Below are 13,654 nucleotides of genomic sequence, written 5' to 3'. Positions count from 1 at the left end.
AGAGCCTGTTTCTGTTCTGAACTGTTTTATAAGGCCCCATCATGGGTCCCTGTGGTGCACTACTTATTATATCATGCCAAACCAAAAAATACTATGAAATCCTGTCTCTATTGCTTGCTTCCCAACCAATATTCTACTTATGTCAGTACCTTGTATATCTTGGGCTTTTATTTTATGCAAAATATTTGATCTTACTAGATGCTCAATAGAAAGATGAGTATAATCATCAAGAAGCTCAACACCATCTAGGTCATAGAAGACAGGATGCCTATTAAACTATCTGCAACCATTCATTCACTTCACCACCAATGCAGAGTAGCAGCAGTTTATACCACCTAAAGAATGCACTGCAGTAACTTGCCATGACTCCTTAGACAGCACCTTCCAATCCTTAGAGGAGGGGCATAGATTTATGGTGAGAGGGAAAAGATTTAAAGGGACCTGGGGTTACTTTTGCACACACTTGGTGAATAGTATTTGGAATGAGCTATGGCTTAAAATTGTGTTCGAGGCAATTATGTTTAAAATGTATTTAGGCAGGTACATGGATAAGGAAAATTTAGTGATGCTTGCTAAATGAGGACAAATGGGATTCACTAAGGCAGACATCTTGGTTGGGATAGAGGGGTTGGGACACAGGGCTGTTTCCATGCTTGAAAACTAACTTTTTTGTAACACTCCAGGATCATAATTCATAAGATCCTGGAGTTTTACAAAATGGCTAGAGAAAACCGTGAAATTCTAATGCGAGCCGCAGAATGAATCTGAGATGCGTCTTGTAGAGGCTGGGAAGAACAGGGTGCTGAGGACAGTGTGGTTAGTGTAACATTCTTGCATTGCCAGCATTTGGGACTGGGGTTCACATCTTGCATTTTCTGTCAGGGGTTTACACATTACCTCATTTCTGGGTTTCCTCCCACCATTCAAAACGTACCAGGGGTGTAGGTTAATTGGGCAAGACAGGCTCGTGGGCCAAAACAGCCTGTGACCATGCTGTATGTCTAAATTTTTTTAAAATTAAAATGTTGCATTGCATACCATTCACAATTATTGCATTCACAATCCTTTCATTTACCCGTACTTTGCAACTTCAAAAAAATTGCTAAACTTTGAATATAGTAAATTAAATCCACTGTTTCTAAAACATTTGTTATTAAATGGTTTTAATTGTTTTGGTATGGAGTAATGAGTAAGTCATGTGGAAAGATCATGGGTGGAGGCTAATTCTCAATTGACTGCTAAAGGAAAATTTGAATAATAGATCTAAAATGTTTGTCACAAATTATCAGTTGTAATTTAGAATTAACTCTTGTGTAGCATATCGGCCTCTATTCTGTCAGCATCTTAACATTTGCACAAATATTTCAATTCACAGTGATTACACTGGACAACATTTCCCCCCCCCCCCCCCCCAAAGGTTTGCTTCCGGGGAATAAAAAGGGGATTATGATAGACAATTTCAAGATGAACACAAAATAATTTCAGATTGCTATATCACGTAGAAAGTTAGAGAAACTTTAAATTTAACTTTTATTGAATTTAGTATGTTTAATTGCAAAATGTTGACACATTATTTCAACTGACCTAAAATTTATTGTCCTCAGCATCTGACACCTCTCATTTTGATAAACAGAATATAATTTTAAGCCATAGAACACTGCAGCACAGAAACAGGGCCCTTTGGCCCTTCTAGTTTGTGCCAAACCATTTTTTTTTGCCTAGTCTGACTGATCTGCCCAGAACCCTCCATAACTCTCCTATCCATGTGCCTGTCCAAATTCATCTTAAATGTTAAAATTGAGCCCATATTTACCATCTCAACTGGCAGCTTGTTCCATACTCCCACCCCTCTGAAGAAGTTACCCCTCATGCTCCCCCTAAACTTTTCCCCTTTCACTCTTAACCCATGTTCTTTGGCTTGTATCTCACCCACCCTCAGTGGGGGAAAAAAAGCCTATCTGCATTTACTCTTGTATATACTCATAATTTTAAGTACCTCCATCAAATCTCCCCTTGTTCTCCTATGCTCCATGGAACTATGTCCTATTTAACCTTTCCCTTCAATTCAGTTTCTGAAGTCCAGGCATTATTCTTGTAAATCTTCTCAGCACTCCTATTTTATTGATAACCTGTGGTGACCCAAAACTGCACACAATACTCCAAATTTGGCCTCATCAATGTTTTATTCAACTTTAACATAACATCCCAACTCCTGTACTCCATACTTTGAATTATGAAGGCTAATATGCCAAAAAGCTCTCTTTATTACCCTGTGATGGCACTTTCAGGGAATTATGTATCTGTATTCCCAGGTCCCTCTATTCTACTGGACTCCTCAGTGCCCTATCATTCATAATGTATATAATTTCTTGGTTTGTTCTTCCAAAATGCAACACCTCACACTTGTCTGCATTAAATTCTATAATTTTTCAGCCTATTTTTCAAGGTGGTCCAAATCCCTCTGTAAGCTTTGCAAACTTTCACATTTCACCACACCTCTAATCTTAGTGTCATCTGCAAATTTACTAATCCAATTTGTCACATTATCATCCAGATCATTGATATAGACAAACCACAATGGTCCCAGCACTAATCCCTGAGGCACATCACTAGTCACAGTCCTCCAGTCTGAGAAGCAATCATCCACCACTACTTTCTGGCTTCTGTCCAGCCATTGTCAAATCCAGTTCACCAGTTCACCACTTCACCATGAATACCCAGCATCTGAACCTTTCTGACTAAACTCTCATGTGGGACCTTGTCAAAGGCCATGTAGACAACGTCCACAGCATTTCCTTGAGAAAAAAAAACTAAGATTGGTTAAAAGCAACCAATCACACACAATTCCATGTTAACTATCCCCAATTAGTCTCTGGCTATCTAAATAATTGTATATCAGATCTCTTGGAACACCTTCCAATAATGTACCTACTACTGACATCAGGCTCACCAGCCTATAATTTCCAGGGTTACTTTTGGAACCTTTTTATAAACAATGGGGCAACATGAGCTACCCTTCATTCCTCTGGCACCAGACCTGGGCTAAAGACATTTTAAATATTTATGAGCCAGAAACTCTGGGCTTTCTACACTAGTCTCCCTCAAGATTTGAGGGAATATCTTGTCAGGCCCTGGAGATTTATCTACCCTTATTTGTTTTGAGGTAGCAAGCACTTCCTCCTCTTTAATTTGTAAGGTTTCCATGACCTTGCTGCTTGCTTACCTTATTTCCCATGACTGTGCCTGTTTCCTGAGTGAATACTGGTGGGGTGGGAAAAGACCCATTTAAGATCTTCCCATCTCTTTTAGCATCATACAGAGCTGACCACTCTTCAAGGGGAGCAATTTTGTCCATTTCTATCCTTTTGCTATTAATATACCTGTAGAAATCCTTTAAGATTTTCCTTCACGTTGTCTGCCAAAACAACCTCATGGACTAGTCATGGATACTGATCAAACTGAACTGAGCAGAATATAAATATGTTGATACATTCAGTGAGGTTCTGATCTGTGTGCCTCCACTCCCTAGTAGCATTATCATCACTCTTGTGTCCAGGTCTTTCGAGTCCAGTGAAGTTGAGTTTATTGTCATCTGATTGGACAAGAACAACCCAATGAAAAAAGCATGCTTTGGTCCTTGATGCAAAACGTGTAGATATAAAATCAGGGTCCCTTCTGTCATTTAAGAGAAGGTTGGATGTGTACATGAAGGTGAGGGAGTTGGAGGGTTCTTGGCAGTGAGCGGGAGGTTTGAGCTAGTGGAGTTGTTCTAGTGAACCGGGCGGACTCGAAAGGCCGACATGGCCTGTTTCCACTCCGTAAATGTTTATATGGTTTATTTATATGGTCTTCTTTTAGCCTTGTATCGTTCTTGCCGATATCTGTTATATACCTCTCTTCCAAACCAGATCCCCAATATCCTCCGAAATCCAAGGTTCCCTGTGCCAGTTAACCCTGGCTTAAATCTTGAAAGGAACATACAAATTTTTTACTCTCAAAATTTCACCTTTTGAAGGTTCTCCATTTACTTCGCATATCCTCTGAATACAACTTATCCCAAATCACACATTCTAGAGCCTTTCTCATTACCTTAAAATTGGCCTTTTTCCAATTTAGAATCTCAACTCGAGGCCCAGACCTATCTTCCATAATTAACTTGAAGCTAATGATATTATGATCACTGGACTCAAAATGTTCCCCTACACATAACTTCTGTCACTTGTCCTATATCATTCCCTAAAAGGATATCCAGTATTGCATTCTCTCTAGTTGGTATCTCTATATTGATTTATAAAATTTTCCTGAACATGTTTGACAAACTCCAAATCATCCAACCCTTTTACAGGATGGGAGTCCTGGTCAATATGTGGAAAATTAAAATCGCGTACTATCACAACTTTGTTTCCTGCAGCTGTCTGCTATCTCTTCACAGATTTGCTTCTCCAATTCCTGTTGACTATTGGGAAGTCAATACAACCCCATGAGTGTGGTCATAACTTTTCCTGTTCCTCAGCTCCACCCATATAGCCTCAGTAGATGAGCCCTCTGGTCTGTCCTGCCTGAGCACAGCTGTGATATTTTCCCGAACGAGCAATGTCACTCCTCCCCCTTTCATTTCACCCTGCCCCCACCCCCAACTGTTCTATTGCTTCTAAAGCAATGGAAGCCTGGAACATTGAGCTGCCAGTCCTACAATTCACTAATGGCCTCAATGTCATAATTCCATGTCCAATTCCACACTCTTAAGATCTTCTGCCTTTCCTACAATACTCCTTCCATTGAAATAGATGCACTTTAGAAAATTTCCACTACATACAACCTGTTGACTTTTAACGATGCATGCAATTTTCATATCATCCTTTCCCCTCCTCTATCTGCCCTGGCATTCTGGTTCCCATCCCCCGAAAATCTAGTTTAAACCCACTGGAGCAGCACTAGCAAACCTACCTGCAAGGATATTAGTCCCCCTCCAGTTCGGATGCAAATCATCCTGTCTGAACAGGTCCCACCTTCCCTGGAAGGGAGCACAATAATCCTGAAGCCCTCCTGTGCAATGTCTAACCTCACTAGCATGTAGCAGGGGTAGCAATCCTGAGATCACAACCCTGAAAGTGCCATGTTATCTCAGTCCCTGCACCAGGGAGGCAACATACCATCTGGGATCCTTGATCTCTTCTATAGAGCCTCTTCTCTGCACCCCCCTAATCGGTCTGGCCCCTCCCCCCTATCAGTCTGGCCCCTCCCCCCATCGGTCTGGCCCCCCCCTCCCCATCGGTCTGGCCCCCCCTCCCCATCGGTCTGGCCCCCCCTCCCCATCGGTCTGGCCCCCCCCTCCCCATCGGTCTGGCCCCCCCCTCCCCATCGGTCTGGCCCCCCCCTCCCCATCGGTCTGGCCCCCCCCTCCCCATCGGTCTGGCCCCCCCCTCCCCATCGGTCTGGCCCCCCCCTCCCCATCGGTCTGGCCCCCCCCTCCCCATCGGTCTGGCCCCCCCCTCCCCATCGGTCTGGCCCCCCCCTCCCCATCGGTCTGGCAACCCCCTCCCCATCGGTCTGGTCCCCCCCTCCCCATCGGTCTGGCCCCCCCCTCCCCATCGGTCTGGCCCCCCTCCCCATCGGTCTGGCCCCCCCCTCCCCATCGGTCTGGCCCCCCCCTCCCCATCGGTCTGGCCCCCCCCTCCCCATCGGTCTGGCCCCCCCCTCCCCATCGGTCTGGCCCCCCCCTCCCCATCGGTCTGGCCCCCCCCTCCCCATCGGTCTGGCCCCCCCCTCCCCATCGGTCTGGCCCCCCCCTCCCCATCGGTCTGGCCCCCCCCTCCCCATCGGTCTGGCCCCCCCCTCCCCATCGGTCTGGCCTCCCCTTTTCTGTCGTCTCCCCCCAAAATAAAACTATGGAATCCCCTAATACTATAGCTCGTCTCTTCTCCCTTTCTTAGCCACAGAACCTGATTCAGTGCCAGATACCTAATCATCTTGCCTTGTCCCTGGTAGGTTATCTTCCCCCACCGACCCCCTTTCCCCACCCCCCAACAGTATTTTAGGGGAAATGGCTATAGGTGCCTTGTACTACCCTTTTCTGACTGTCACCCATCTACTCTGCTCCTGTCCCAAGTGTGATAGTGTCCTTGTAACTCCTGTCTATCACACCCTCAGCCTCCAGAATGATCAGGGGTTCATCTGTCTATAAAGAATTCATTTCACAGTTCTTGCATGTACTTTGCAACTTAAAAAAAAAATTGCTAAGCTTTGAATATAGTGAATTAAATTCACTGATTCATTTGGGTAATAAATGGTCTTAATTTATTTGTTTCAATCTGGAGAGGTTATTAAGTCATGTGGAAAGATCACGGGTGGAGGCTAATTCTCGGTTGAATGCTCAAGGAAAATTTATATAATAGATCTCAAATGTTTGTCATGAATTAACTCTTATGTAGCATATCAGCCTCTATTTTGTTAGCATTTTAACATTTGCACAAATATTTCAATTCTCAGTGATCACACTAGACAACATGTTTTTTCCCCAGAGGTTTGCTTCCGGATAAAAAATTGGGGATTATGATAGACAACTTCAAACTAAATACAAAGATTATTTTAGATTTGCTGTATCACGTAGGAAGTTAGAGAAACTTTAAATTAACTTTTATTGAATTTGGTATGCTTAATTGCATTGCATTAGTTCAACTGACCCAAAAATGTTTTGCTGTTGATTTTTGTTTGTATTCAGCATCTCATGTCAGTGTTCAATAATAGTCGGCCAGCATTGATGGATTCTATTTACTCTGATACTGCTTTTCTATGGTTGCCATGTACTGGGAAACCCTTCACCATGTTCATCGCTGACTGCACGAAGATCAGCAGGGAGGAAGTGCAAATGCAGAAAATTAATTTTCAAGATTTTTCTCCTTGAAGCATTGTAAAAATGTCAGGAAATCACAAAAATAGGTTGTATCTAAAAATTAGCACATGATAGGAAAGTTTTACGGTGATTTTTGTGATCAGTAGCCCAAAATCCATAAAATACATCCAAGACTGTTCACAAAGCAGAATCGTCATTGTTCAATGTTATTTGCTGGCTCTCTCTTGAAATACTTGTAATTTCTGTGCCTCTTAAAGCTTTCCTTGTTCTGCTTTACCTGCTATTTTTAATCAATATTATAACAAAAATAGGTTACATTGTTCCCCTCCCAACAAACTGAAATAAAATTGGAACTTTGCACAAATTTAGTACATAAGCACATCAGCTGTAATAAGGAGGGGAACTAATGGCTGCTTTTATCCCATCAACAGTCAGTTCCTGTTTGCTCTCTGATTTGGTTTCCTACAGTTATACAAATTTACTTTTAAAATTAAAATCTTGAAGATCTAACATTTGTGTTTATTTTGCTATCGCCACTTTCTCAGCAAGACTGAAGTAGATAAGCTGCTGGAAATAGATGACTGAAGCAATTTCAATGAACAGAATATATTTCCTATAATGTGTTTAAGTTTGGTAATGGAGGCTGCAGTTTAACTGCTGGGATTGATCAAACACAGTTAATGCAAATTTGATGGGTAAATTCACCTTCTAACAAAATATTGAGCCATTTTGCAATAGCAAATTTAACCTGATCTGTTAGGAAAACGTAGGCAGATAGTTAATTACCATATTTCCAAATCATTACTTTTCTGATTGTAGTTTAGCAAACAAGTGGATACAAATCTTGGCAAAATATTCAAGTTTCATTATTTATTTAATGGAATTTGAATTCAAAATTGTCTGAATCTCACCCTCATATCCAAGGTGCTAAAAAAAACCCCAATGAGATTAATGTTTTAGAGCCACGAGGTGAAGGTGACTGTTCTGAATCATCTGAGGATACAAGAAAATGCTTAAAACAAAGCTAACATCTTGAAAAAGGCCCTATGTGATACAAGAGTAAAGAATGAAAGTCTGAAGACATCGTGATGAAGTTAAAAAAAAAAATGCTGGGGAAACTCAGCAGTTTAAATAGTGTACTTCACAAAGCAAAGATAAAGATGTGCAACCAATATTTTGGCTTGAGCTGTTCATCAAAGTATGAGCAAAATGTTGGGGGAAGGGGCATATTATTGAATCATGTATTTGAGGAGCTTGCAAAGAGATTTTGCTAAATTAACAGGGGACCAAATCTGTAGAAGATGAAGTACAGAAAGAGAAATGTGAGGTAGGATGAAGAGGAGAGTATTACTTCAATAGAGAAAGCCTACAGATTCAGGAGTATGGATGGGTCAGGAGATCCTTGCATGTGAAAATTAACATGAAATACAACATAAGTAGGAAGAAAAATTAAGTGTTGAGCCCCATTTCAAAGGGGATGGAGTACAACAGTGGGGCAGTTGCTGCAAAGTACAGAATGTTACTGAGTTCATGCCTTTGAATGGTTTTATTGTCTCACCTGAGAGGGATATATTTGCATTGGAGATTAAAAAAAAGGGGTTCACGAGGAATGAGTTTCTGAGCCCACAGCCTTGCAGTCTTCCACAGTTAGCTTGATTGCAATGAACCTTTCACTGATGACTGCAGCCCATTTACCAAGTTACTTTATCAATTCTGAAATGATGACAGAACTTTCTACACCAATGTTTCTAAATGTCTGGAGATCCAGAATACTGCATGAGGAGCAGGCACGACCTACAAAAAGCCATCTCCTGGGTGAAGTGGAGATTCTGACCAAGAATGGAAACAACTTTGGTTAGCTGACAGCTGTGGCAGGGCCTAAATGATGTGGCATGCTACAAACCCAAATCGGTGCAGGAGGAGACAAAAGCTTCACTCCCAGATGAACTCGATGCCTTGTATGCCTGATTTGGCCATCAGAACAAGGAAGAACCACTGTGGATGACATACTGTCTGCCTTCAAGAAAGTGAATCCAAGGAAAGCATCCATTCTGGATGGAGAACATGACCAAGTACGGAAAACCTGTGGTGACCAACTTACCAATATATCTTCAACATGTTGCTCAGGCAGGCATGGTACCTACCTATTTCAAAGAGGCCTCAATCATATCTGTGTCAAAGAAGAGTTTGATACCCTGCCTAAATGACTGTTGACCAGTGGCATTCACATCCACAGTGATGAAGTGTTTTGAGTGATCAGTATTGAAACAGATCAGCTTCTGGCTGAAAGGTGACATGAATCTTCCAATTTGCCTACTGCAGCAACAGGTCTAGGGTAGGTGCCATCTTAAAGCCCTAGAACACCTAGTCAGCAAATACTTATCCATCAACATGCTCTTCATTGAATGCAGTTTGGCATTCAACACCAATTTCCCTTAAAACAGATCAGCAAACTCAAAGACCTGAGCCTCAATACCCTACTGTGTAATTGAATCCTGGATTATCTCATCTCCATCCAACAATCAGTGAACATTTCCACTATCTCTATCAGTACTGGAGGACCAATGGCTGTGTTCTTAGCTTCCTACTCTACTCATCTTACATCTAAGATAAATTGTGTAGGATTTTTAGATAGGTCACACACAGATACAAACACTTCAAAACAGATCTCATTTAAAATGCTGAAGCTCTGCCCAAGCCAGACAGTCCAGGCTCCGGGTACCTTTGCAAAAACTTTGAAGAATCCCTCTAAGGACTTCACAAGCAGGTGTTAATTGGACATGCTGTGGAGTAATGGATTATTGTTTTGGAAAGCAACAGATGAACAAACTCAGAAGATTGTGTCCGGTGCTGCAGTCTGAGTGCAGTTTGCTGCTCTAAGAGGGTCATGTGGTTTTCTCTGAGCAGCAACTGGGACTGGAACATGACAAGCTGGCAAGCTTGTGGAAAAACACCATTTTGAAGATGGGTTGCGAGTTCTTAGTTCAGCCTGGTCAAAGCCCTTGTGGTCCATACAAGAGGAGATGGCTTGAAATAAGGGAAGCAAAAAGGAACTCAGTGGTGACTTGAAAGAAAGAGATTATCTGGAAAACCCTGGGGCAGGTTTCTTCAACAAGACAGTGTAGTGGCTGATCAGAATGAATCAATTGTGCGGGTCCAACGAGCAACAAATCTCTCTCTGAAAACTGACAAGAACCTTCCTGAGTGGTAACCATTTACCTTTCAAGCACCAAAGCCTGGTGAAATTCATAAATGTTAAATTCTGTGCACAGAATAAGAACTGCCTACAACCAGTGAACTTGGAGGAGTGTGAAGTGAGATTGGACTGTGAATCAAGGAACTCTTCTGAACTTACACACACATTATGTGCACGTGCACTTAGAATTAGAAGGGGATTAAGTTACATTGTAATAAATTAAAGTTTGATCCTGTTTAAAGATAAAACAACTTTTGTTTAAGTAACCATTTGTCTTGGTGAATTTCTATGGCTGCTGGGTTTTGGGGACCTCTGGGCCCATAACAGGTGTACCAACAACAACCTTGCACGCAATGCCACCAAAACCAAGGAGCAGTTTGTGGACTTTAGGAGGGAAAATCTGAGGTGTAGAATCCAGTGATCATAGACAATTGAGAGTAGAGAGGTAAGCATGTTTAAATTCCTGGGAGTCATTATCTATGAACCCAATACATGTAAGCCATGAAGAAAGCATGTCAGCGGCTCTACATCTTTAGGAATTTGTGGAGGTTTGGTATGACATTGAAAATTATCTTTTATAAATTAAATTTACACATACACCCTGACAACAGGCATTTCAGCCTCAAGTCTGTGCCACCCAATTACATCCAATTGACCTACAACCCCCAGTATGTTTTGCACCATGGAAGGAAATGGGTGTCACTGGGAAAAACCCATGCAGGTATAGGGAGAATGTACAAACTCCTTATGGACAGCATGGGAATCGACGCCCCATAATGATCGCTGGCTCTGAAATAGCGTTGCAGGATGTGCCACCCGAAAACATTGCTAAACCTTTATAGATAGAAAGTATGCTGATCAGCTACACCATATCCTAGTAAGGCCACCAATACGTCTGAGAGGAAAGCAGCACAAGCAAAACTCTCCCCACCATTGAGAAAATCTATAGGCAACATTGCCATTGGAGAATTGCCGCAATCATCAAGGATCCACATTATCCAGGACATGCCCTGTTCTCATTGCTGCCATTGGGAAAGAGGTATAGGTGCCACAAGACTCGCACCACCAGGTTTAGGAACAGTTGCTACTCCTCCACCATCAGACTTCTCAACAACAAACTCAATCAGGGACTCATTTAAAGATGCTTGATATTTATTTTCTGTATTTCACATTCAATTTGTTTATCTTTCTTTTTTTACATATCTTTCTTTCCTGACTGCAGTTTTCTGCACTATAGCTAATTAGAAATTCTGCCTGGCTTGCAGGAAAATGAATCTCAGGGTGGTATGTGATGCCATGTATATACTCTGACAATAAATTTGAACTTTGAAATTCCTTAACTGTATTTTTCTCTCTAAAGTTGTTGACACATCTCTCAAAATCTCCTCTCTTTTCCACATGTCTAATCTCAGTGGCTTTTCCTCCCATCCAGAATAAGGATGAGGTTCCCTCTGTCCTGAACTTCCAGTCCACATTCAAGAGACCATCCAATGAAATTTTTGCCACCTTCTATGAGATAGCCACCAGACAGGTTTTTCCTTCCCTTCATCTTCCATTGAAGGGAACATTTCTTCCATCTCCATTCCCCTTCTCAGGGCACCTTCCCATGTAACTGTGGGAAATATAACATCTTTTTTTTACTTCTTTTCCCACCATCTATGTGCCCAAATGATTCCTTCAGGTGAAGCGACCATTCCTTTCTATTTCTTCCAATGTAGTGAATTTTGCATTTTGTGATTACCATGTGTGGGTTTCTTCTGTGTGCTCCGGTTTCCTCCCATATCCCAAAGATGTATGGGATTAGAAGCTTTATTGATCACATGGGTGCATTTGGGTGGCTTTCTCAAGAGTCGGAAGTGCCTGGTAATAAATTAAATACAATATGCTCTAAATTAAATTAATTGCAACATTGTTTCTTTCATAGTGAGGAACCCAAAGCAGTCTGAATGATGATTCTGCAGACCACCTGTGCTCAGCCCGCAAAGATAAGCTTCCAGACACCTGTACTTTCATATTCCATCCATTCCCGCTCTGACCTGATGCAAGCTCAAGGAACAGCATCGCATCTTCCAACCAGGCCCAATACAGCCCTCAGGGTTCACTGAATTCAGCAATTTTAGACAACCAACCTTTCTATTTTGTTTAAGAATTGGCCAGTTCTGCTTCAAGTACATCGGCCAACATTAACCCTATTTTTTTATTCTCTACAGCTACTGCATGATCTGCTGGACATAACCAGCATTCCCTTTCATTATTTTTTTAAGGAGTTGCTGTATTTCTTATCTCACAACTCCAACATACGTTTTCCTTATGCCCTCCTTTAACACTTCTCTGGACAGATCCGCTCAAATTAATCTTGGACAAAAACAACTGTGTCATGTGGACAACTTTTGTGTCCACCTTATCCAAATATTCCTTCTGTCCACTCCACTGTGCATACACTTGCTGGCTCATTTTTCCATTTCTGATGAACAATCAGTATATTTCTTTCATCATTGATTTGGCCTAACCCCAATAAGCAATCAGCAATCTCTGATTTTTATATTTCAGATTTCCCATATCTGCAGTTGTTCGCTTTTCACAAATCAGGGGGCTTGGTAGGATAATGCTAAGAAAATATTTCCCCAGCTAGGAATATCAAGGACGGGAGAAAATCAACAAACTGCAGATGCTGGAACTTTGAAATTAAAACAGAAAAAGCTGGAAGCATTCATCTGTTGAATGTTTTGTGGAAAGAGAATTAGAGCAAACTTTTTAGCTCCAAATACCAGTTTTGCTTTGATTTTCTTTCTGCAGGCTCTGCTGATCTGTTGAGTGTTCCGCATTATTTTGTTGTTGTTATTATTTTAGAATGAGAAGATTAACTTAAAGAAAACATTTCTACCCCAGTGAAAATTGGAGTTATTAAAGAATGCCAAGTTATAAGAACCAGATTATTTCCATCCTGATGTTTGAAAGGAACCAGGTGGGAGCATTGATGATGGCTCATGAACAAACAGGGTCAGATATGTTTGGGACTTTCCACTTGAGAGTGCAGTGAAGCCGAATCATTGAATGTATTCAAGGCTGAAAGCATTGACTTTTTGGGGAGGTTTATAGACAATTGAAGAATAATAGAGGAGTCAGAAATATGAAAGATAATTTCACCATGCTCATGTTAAATGTCAGAGCAGCCTTGAAGGGGCTTATTCCACTTATTATGTGCTATTCTGCAAGATTTAACCTCCCAGTGGGGCATGGGAATATTTCAGTGGGGTTTATAAATATTTTGGTGCAGCGTAGGAATATTTTGGTGGGGTTTAGAAATATTTTGGTTTCTAACTGTCAATTAAAATTTCTTCTCCTTTGCCTTGGTCTCTCTGACTAACTTTTGTTCTGAACATCAGTAATGATACTTCCCACTAGAGGTCCCCTGTGTGATGTGATACAATTATGTTTTTAGCAAGACTTAAAATGCACAGATGAAAATGGTTCAAAAATAATAATAAATAAATATAACCAACTCAAAATAGACTTGTTAAGAAATTGAATCCATTACTAGTCACCTTTATGCTCAAAACAATGAATTAGACCAAGGACTTCCAAGCATAATTCACTTAAATGCA

Source organism: Narcine bancroftii, chromosome 3 (assembly GCF_036971445.1).
Source record: "Narcine bancroftii isolate sNarBan1 chromosome 3, sNarBan1.hap1, whole genome shotgun sequence".
Taxonomy (NCBI): Eukaryota; Metazoa; Chordata; class Chondrichthyes; order Torpediniformes; family Narcinidae; genus Narcine; species Narcine bancroftii.
This window is presented reverse-complemented; position numbering follows the sequence as displayed.